At 47.7% G+C, this 9361-nt stretch overlaps 1 non-coding gene across 1 annotated transcript; it reads right to left on the minus strand.

Annotated features, from left to right (window-relative positions):
• Positions 1–5062: 5062 nt before the first annotated feature.
• Positions 5063–9137, minus strand: LOC121390958. The gene has a single exon (XR_005960315.1). It is a non-coding gene; the product is annotated as a large subunit ribosomal RNA (ribosomal RNA).
• Between the last annotated feature and the right edge of the window lie 224 nt (positions 9138–9361).

Consider the following 9361-nt stretch of genomic DNA (forward strand, 5'->3'; position numbering starts at 1 on the left):
TGAAAGCAATGATTTCTATAATAATCGCTAGCATAGCTCGTGTCGCTCGCGGCCGGATAGGATACAGCTTTAGGATACGGAGATTGAAATTAATGATTTCTAAAATAATCGCTCGCCGCCGATTAGGATACAGCTTTACGATACAGTAACCCGATCGACGAGCGAAGTTGCAGGGAACCTATACAAAATTAATTTTATCTGATCTACTGGGACATTATTTAGTTGATTTTTTGTTGTTGTGTTATGTTGTTGTGAACGAAAACCGGCGTTGTACACAATTTTCATTGTTAAAACTAATATGAGTTCATTCATTCGTGACGGTTAATACGCACGGCCGTGCCAGAAGACATTAAATATGGATAGCTACCCAAGCCATATTTATAATAAAAACTATTCCTTGAATAAGTATTTCATAGATCTGTTTGAGAAAACAATAGTGTTTCTCTGCTATTAATTGGAACTTTTAATTTTGTGGCAATAAAATTGTAATATAAATAAATATTTAAAATTTTCGTGTTAGTTATTTTCACATTCATTTAGACGAAGAGGCAGGGATTTGCACAATGAACCTTTCTATACGAGTATATACTTTAGTGTAATAATGTTATGATTGGCTGAACGTATAAACCTATTGGAACAAAATCTCTAATTGTATTATCACTGTGCAAATTCCGATTATGTTTTCATTACAACCAGTGCCCCACAACTGGTATATCAAAGTGCACATAAAAGACCCCTGAATTTATTTTTTTTCGGTAGTAGGTATGGCGCCAACGGGTTTCCTCTGTTGTTATCGTTGTGGCTTCTAACCATAATCTCCGACGTCAATATAAAGCATAATAAATTGTGTTGAGTGGTGGGTCATCAAATAAACTATTTTTTCTAGTGACAGTCGTAAGAAACACCGCGCGAAATATAGAACCGAAATGTTTTTAAGGTTTATTTTATTTAACAACACCACTAAAGCACATTGATTTATAGATCATCGGCTATTGGATGTCAACCATTTTACAATTCTGTCTCGTAGTCAACAGAGGAAACCCGCTACATGTTTCCCAATGCAGCAAGGGATCTTCCCTAATGCCGCAAGGGATCTTTTATATGCACAGGAAAGCACATACCACGACATTTGACTATTTGTGGTGCACTGGTTGGAACGAGAAAAACCCAATCAGTTGAATGGATTCATTGAGGTAGTTCGATTTTCGGACACAATCATCTCAAGCGAGCACTCAATCGATTGAGCTAAATCCCACCTCTAGAGTCTTAAAGGACACATGCTGCATGTTTCCATTAGTAGCAAGGGAGCTTTTATATGCACCATCCCACAGAAAGTATACATGAAGTACATACCACGGCCTTTGATATATCAGACGTGGTGCACTGGCTGGAAGAAGAAACATCCCAATGGGCCCACCAACGGGGATCGATCCCACACATACTGCGCATGAGGCAAACGTTTTATCACTGGGCTACGTCCAGTCCCTGCAATGCTTAACGAACTGATGGGCGAAGTTTATGGGGTCGAGACCTGCTCTCATGAAAATGCATTGAAATGAAAACAGAACATGCTTGCCTGCTGTCTCCCTCTAGTCGACGTTTCTCTTTCATGCATAAACACGTCATAGAAACAAAACGCTTGCAGCCAAACAAACAGCTGTAACCGCGTCAGTAATGTGTTCACTGATGGCGGTAAACGCTAAAATTCACGATTTAGTGATTCACATGTAAGAGTAAGGGTTTCACTCTTCTAAATAACAATTCTTGGGTTGTTTTACGATTCACATGTCAATAAATCGAAAAAAACGAAACCAACCATAGCAACCGAACATTCTTGTGTTATAATACTATGCACAATAAAACTAGTTATTTGTTGTTTTAAAATGGCTACTTTTGCGATTCAGATGCCAGGAAACCTGTCAGTATTTTAGTTTTCACGGAGGAGCATTTCCCGGAGCCCTTAAATGTCTCAAACGTCGTCCCCCCCCCCCCCCCCCCCCACACACACACACACTAACAACCGATCAGGTGTAGTGCGTTTAAGACCATCTATATTCTTGGGTTAAAATACTATGCAAAATAATCCTTAAAATACTTTTAAATTTGTAGTTAGATGCCAAGAAAAAGCGTTTAAAGCCATCCAATTTAAAACAATTCACGGGGTAACATGCCCCTGGACCCTCTTGACGTCTTGTGTCATGTGTAATAACTACCATGATCATTGCCTCCACCCCCCACCCCCTCCACACACACACACGTAAAAATCCCACTCCGATGGGCCTGATAACATGGGCCTGAGAACCAGTATTGAGCGAGATGAGAGATAAAGAAGTCCGGAGGTTCGGTGCGAGTAATAAGTTTTGGCTAGTCTCGTTAAAAATAGTGTAAAATTTTATGTGGAGTGACAAGAGGACATGATACGACATCAAGCGGACTAATGGGTAGAAAAAATACGAGATAAAAGTATAAAAGCGGTAAGTTCAGCCACGTTTTGGCCATTCATTTGCTGCTATTCAGCGGTCTTACGCTAGTTCGCTTTGTTATAATGTCCAATTATGATAGACTTCTGCCATACCAGATGCGCGCGCATGCTGATACTTGACGTCACTTCCCTAAACACATGGCTTCTCTCCTATGGTTAATTCAAAATCCACAGCTTAAAAAAAAAAAAAAAAAAAAAAATCTATTTTGCCGATCCGAAAAGATATATAATTCCATGGAATTTGGTATTTAACAAAAGCGATTTCAAAAACAAATACAGTCATTCATGCCAACCATTAGCAGTAACGCGCTTCACTCGCATTGTAGTATACCGTACACAACACATAGTGTTTCTAAGTTTGCGCGCCACTGCGATGCAATCCTAAACGAGTCGGGTTTTGAAACTAGGCATATCAGTACATGTCGGGACACAGGAACGAAGCATCAATTCGAAGCTACAAACTGAGAATGTTCACTTTCCAAAAACTAAACATGAGCATGATGGCACTGTCAAATCTCACGAACACTTGTGTCGCACCCACTTCAAGTCACACATGCCAAAACCATCCCGTTGCCTCTGCACAATTACAGAGGCCATAACACAGAAATCGCGACACACCATGTTTCATCCATTTCCGGAACATTGAAACCACTTTCCTCCGTGTCAAATCTTTCAAACACGCATGGAAGTAAGCACGCACACTGTCAAAATTTTATTAACTGTAATTTCAACGTCGTAATCGTTTTTTGTGGTAAAATCTGGTAGTAGTATATAGTATAGTAGTAGTATAGTAGAGTAGTAGTAGTATTAGTAGTTAGTATTAGTAAATAAAGTTAGTTGAGTAAAAGTATGCTTAGTAGTAATAAGTAATATAATAATAATAAAATAAAAAAATGGCGCCCTCCACAGTTCGTAGTACTATTCATACACCACCGCTTCACATATAAATTATAGCATACAAATAGGTGCGCTTCAGACAGTTTTATTACCGGGTAAAGTGTATTAAATTTACTTACGTTAATATGTTTCTAGTGAATTCAAACTGTTTTCAGGTGGTATTGACATTTCAATGCAAAAAATTAATATGAATTGATTAATGATCGTAACCTTGTCACTTCGCTCATTCGGCTATTGACGGGGGAAAAGAACAGAAAAAAACAAAAAAACACGAACCACCATAGTGATTCCGCAATGTTGAGTATTAATTTTCGTGTTAAGAAATGCAAATAGTTGGAAAATAGAGTTCACTTTTTAGTTTAAAGAGCTTTACATGGGTTATGTTGTTTTTTTTTTTATGTATTATTTATTTATTGTATTTATTTATTTATTATTTATTTTTTACACTTTACTTTTTACACTTTACTTTTTACACTTTACTTTTACTTTTTACTTTACTTTAACTTTATTTAAACTTTAACTTTAACTTTTTTTAACACTTTACTTTTTACTTTACTTTAACTTTAACGTTAACTTTAACGTTAACGTTACGTTAACGTTAACTTTAACGTTTAATTTAACTTTTAACTTTAACTTTAACTTTAACTTCTTTTTTTTTAGGTGTCCCATCCCGGCTCGTCGCTGCCAAAAAGAATAGCACGACCCGCCTGCGAACGAACGAACCCCTGGAATGTGGTGAGTGCCCATCTGTAGCGGACACATCTCCTGGTCAAAGGCTAGTTTCGGGATATCGCAGTGAGGACGACACCCCGATCGAGAACTCGGTCGTCTGCCAATATTTTGACATGCGTACACGTCCTCAGGCTTCCTGAAGATGTGTTTTCTTTCTGTGTTTTTTTTCCACTCTTGCTTTTACACTTTACTCCACTTTTAACAACTCTTACAGCTATTATACTCTTATTATACTGTTACAACTCGTTAGTATACTCTTATTATTATGCTCTTATGATCTGTATACTATCGGTGTGTCCCATCCCGGCTCGTCCGCTGCCAAAAACAAAACCAAAATAACGGAAATAAAAAAAAACAAAAAAAAAACAAACAAAAAGACCTCGAAGAGCACGACCGCCTGCGAAACGAACGAACCCTGAGAATGTGGGGATGTGCCCATCTGTATCGGACACATGTCCTTGTCAAAGGCTAAGTGTCGGGAGATCGCAGTGAGACGACCCCCGATCGAGAACTCGGTCGGCCTGCCAATGATTTGACTTGCGTACACGTCCTCAGGCTAACCTGAAGATGTGTTTCCTTTCTGTGTTTTTCCACTCTTGCTTTTACACACTAAAATTTACTTCCACTTCCCACAACTCTTACAGCTCTTATTATACTCTTTATTATATGTTACAACTCTAGTGTACTCTTATTTATACTGTTACAACTCTATTGCTCTTTGTGGTCTTTGTGCTCTTTGTGGTCTTGTGCCTTTGTGGTCTTGTGCTCTTTGTGCTCTTTGTGTTCTTGTACTCTTGTACTCTCGGTGTGTCCCATCCCGGCTCGTCGCTGCCAAAAAAAAACAAAAAAAAAACAAAAAAACAACAACAACAAAAAACCCGAAGAGCACGACCGCCTGCTAAGCGAAGACCGGCCCAGCGCGACCCGTGGGGATGTTCCCGTCTGTAGCTGACAAATCTCCTGGTCAAAGGCTAATCTCATAGATCGCAGTGAGTTGGCTGCTCTACTAAGTACACACCCCGACCGAGAACTAAGTCGCTGCGAATGATTAACGCCTCCACTTCGCATGGGATGGATATCGGACGGACCCCCGACGCCGGCACTGCTCGGCGAGCGGCGTGAAAACGGTCCCTTGCTGTGGCTCGGACCACCGTGGCCGGCCGCCCGCCAACCCGAGGGCGACTGGACGGCGAAGGCCACGCATATCGTTGCCTCGCCTCCCGAGCACGGGGCCAAGAGTATCGTTACATTTTCGGCGGGATTCTGACTTAGCGCGTTCAGTCATAATCCCCCAGATGGTAGCCTCGCACCATTGGCTTATCACCAAGCACATAAACCCAATGTCTTAACCTGCGGTTCCCTCGTACTGAGCAGATTACCGTTGCAACGACCTTGTCATCTTGTAGGGTAAACTAACCTGTCTCACGCGGTCAAACCCAACTCACGTTCCCTATTAGTGGGTGAACAATCCAACGCTTGGTGAATTCTGCTTCACAAGATAGGAAGAGCCGACATTCGGGGGGGTAAGGATCAAAAGCAACGTCGCTATGAACGCTTGGCTGCCACAAGCCCGTTATCCCTGTGGTAACTTTTCTGACACCTCTTGCTTAAACCTTAACGTCAAAAGGACGATAGTCCACGCTTTCCACGGTCCTGTATTCGTACGAAAATCAAAATCAAGTGAGCTTATTGCCCTTTTGCTCTACGCGAGGTTTCCGTCCTCGCTGAGCTCACCTTAGGACACCTGCGTTACCGTTTGACAGATGTACCCGCCCCAGTCAAACTCCCCGCCTGCACTGTTCTTCGGTGCGGATCGCCCCCGGCGACGACGGTCGGGTGCTTAACTCCAAGAAGCAAGGGGCTTGCGCCCCGATCTCCGCTCGAGCCGAATAAGTAAAGAAACGATAAAATTAGTGGTATTTCAATTGCTCCGCGAAAGCGAAGCTTACGTGACACCCACACTCAAGCTACTCCTCTCAGGTTCTCTTCCACAGTCTGGAGTCATCGACTAAAGGTCCAGCTCACAGGGGCTTCTTTCCCCGCCGATTCTGCCAAGCCCGTTCCCTTGGCTGTGGTTTCGCTGCATGGAAGATAGGGACAGTGGGAAGCCTCGTTAATTCCATTCATGCGCGTCCCTAATTAGCTGACCATGCATTTGGCTACCTTAAAGAGTCATAGTTACTCCCGCCAGTTAACCCCGCGCCTTTTTTGAATTTCTTCTTCACTTTGACATTCAGACAGCTGTGCAGAAATCACATTGCGTCAACACACCGGGTTCGGCCATCGCAATGCTTGTTGTTTTAATTAGACAGTCGGAATTCCCCTGGTCCGTACCATTTCTGAGTTGGCTGTTGAATGCCAGCCGACACGGAGACGCACCGGTGCGCCGCCGCATAGCTGCGGCAGTCCACGGGAAGGTTGAAGCAAACGGTCCGAGCTCGATCCCGACACCGCGCCCCCCAGTGGCCGGCGCGCCGCCCGCCCCGACGGAACGCGCCCCCGGCCCCGGCCGAAACCCCGACTAAGGCACCCGACGAGCGCGAACCCGCCGAACGCCGACACGCCAGGAACAACCGGCGAGAGAGAACCAAGAGCGGAGAGGACGACCGACCAGGGAGAGCGGCAGGCCTCGCCCATGCCCGTGCCCTTCCCAGTCCCTCTTCGTACTCCAGCCCGACTGGCCCAGCCCTCATAGCCAATCCTTGTCCCGAATTTACGGATCCAAGTTGCCGACTTCCCTTACCTACATTGTGTGCATCGACTAGAGGCTGTTAACCTTGGAGACCTGCTGCGGATGGGGTACGGCCTGGCACGAGAATCACGAGTCCTCCGCGGATTTTTCAAGGGCCGGCGAGAGCGCACCGGACACCGCAAGAGCCGCGGTGCTTTACGGAACCCCTTTTCCCCTATCTCCGGGCAAGCCGATTTCCAGGGATTGGGTCCCTTACAAAGAAAAGAGAACTCTTCCCGGGGCCCTCGCCGACGTCCTCCGACTTCGTTTGCGTTACCGCAACGCGACCCTTGCGGGCCAATCTCCGTGTCCAGTTCGGGAATATTGACCCGGACTCCCTTTCGATGGAATACGGTCAAAACATTTTTTTTTTCGAGCAAGGCCTTGCCCCCCGTTTGCAGACGTAGCTCTCCTATCTCTTAGGCCGACTGACCCATGTTCCAACTGCTGTTCACATGGAACCCTTCCTCCACTTCAGTCTTCAAAGTTCTCGTTTGAATATTTGCTACTAGCCACCAAGTCTGCAACCCGTGGCGGCTCCCACCCGGGCTCGCGCCCGAAGCTTCAGTGCCACCACGGCACCCTCCTACTCGTCCGGGCATGGTACCGTGGTGCTCGTATTGCCCGACGGTCCGGTATAGGCCCGACGCTCTACGCCATCCATTTTCAGGGCTGGTTGATTCGGCATGTGATTTGTTACCACTCCTTACGGATTCCGACTGTCCATGGCCACCGTCCTGCGTCTATATCAACCAACACTTTTTATGTGTCTGATGAGCGTCAGCGTTTGGCGCCTTAACCGGACTTTTGGGTTCATCCCACAGCGCCAGTTCTGCTTACCAAAGTGGCCCACTTGGCACTCGAATTCAATGCCCGGCTCCACCGTGTTTCGTTGAGCGAGCCGGGCTTCTAACCCATTTAAAGTTTGAGAATAGTGTTGAGGACGTTTCGTCCCCAAGGCCTCTAGTCATTCGCTTTACCGGAAAAAACTTCGTCTCGGCGAGTGCCAGCTATCCTGAGGGAAACTTCGGAGGGAACCAGCTACTAGATGGTTCGATTAGTCTTTCGCCCCTATACCCAAGTCTGACGATCGATTTGCACGTCAGAATCGCTGCGGACTTCCACCAGAGTTTCCTCTGGCTTCGTCCTGCTCAGGCATAGTTCACCATCTTTCGGGTCCCAACGTGTGCGCTCTTGCTCCGCCTCACCGACGCGTGCGGGACGAGACGGGCCGGTGGGTGCGCCCCCGCGCCGAACGAGGGACGGGGGATCCCACCGAGTGGCCGACCCGACGAGGGCCGCCTTCACTTTCATTGCGCCCCTGGGTTTCGACGAGCCCCTTGACTCGCGCACATGTTAGACTCCTTGGTCCGTGTTTCAAGACGGGCCGGGTGGGTTGCCGACCGATTCGCCACCGATCCCGAGCCCCCGACGGTGGCACACTCTCCGGTGAGATCGCTCCGGCCGCACGCGGTCAGGTGGCACGTGTTGCCCCAGTCCCACCTGGTCGGAAATGAGAACGTGCGTGGAGAGCCGGAGACGCCAGTGTTCAGAGGGGGACGGCCGTTCCTCGGTCCCCGCGGCAGGCCGGTAAGCGACGCGCCGGCTGTAAGAGCCCCCGAGACGAGGTGACATCCGCCCGCGAAGGCGGAGACCCGCCCGTGGGCCACCTTCCAGACGCGCCTTCTGGCTGCCGGAGAACCGATCGTGGCGCTCTGCCCGCGGAAAGTGCACGCGTCCGCGCGCCGCCGTCGACGAACGGCCCCGGGTCGAGTGCGTGTTCGAGCATCTCGCGGGACGGACCCCGGGTGCCTGGCGGACGGGACGAGTTGAATTCCGCGGGCCGACTATGCGGGCCCACCCGTTTTACCTCTAGGCGGTTTTCACGTACTCTTGAACCTCTCTCTTCAAGTTCTTTTCAACTTTCCCTCACGGTACTTGTCCGCTATCGGACTCGTGACAGTATTTAGCCTTAGATGGAGTTTACCACCCACTTTGGGCTGCATTCTCAAACAACCCACTCTTGGGACGCTCGGAGCCGACGAGTCCCGCGCCGGTAAAGGCCTGACACCCACCGTGGGAGAGGCCCCGATCAGGAGGACTTGGGCGCAAGTTAGGACCCGTCGACGGTTGGCGTCCCCAACACCACAGGTCCCGGCAGCGCAGGCTGCGGGATTCGGTGCTGGGCTCTTCCCGCTTCACTCGCCGTTACTGAGGGAATCCTTGTTAGTTTTCTTTTCCTCCGCTTAGTGATATGCTTAAATTCAGCGGGTAGTCTCGTCTGAACTGAGGTCGGATTTAAAAGGATGGTCGAATTTGCGTTCGTTCGTTGGTGGGGCCTGCTGACGTGCCGACGCCCTCTCTCCGTCTTTTTTTTTTTTTTTGCTTTTTCCCTTCCGTTTCCTTGTCCCCACGGGCACGAGAGAGCGCGCGGCGGAGGCCGCGCGGCAGCGTCGGACGTGCACGCTGTCTGCACTTGAGGCGACCGAGGACTTGCCTTGGACGAGCCCATTCGCCCG

Source organism: Gigantopelta aegis, unplaced genomic scaffold (assembly GCF_016097555.1).
Source record: "Gigantopelta aegis isolate Gae_Host unplaced genomic scaffold, Gae_host_genome ctg11131_pilon_pilon:::debris, whole genome shotgun sequence".
Lineage (NCBI taxonomy): Eukaryota > Metazoa > Mollusca > Gastropoda > Neomphalida > Peltospiridae > Gigantopelta > Gigantopelta aegis.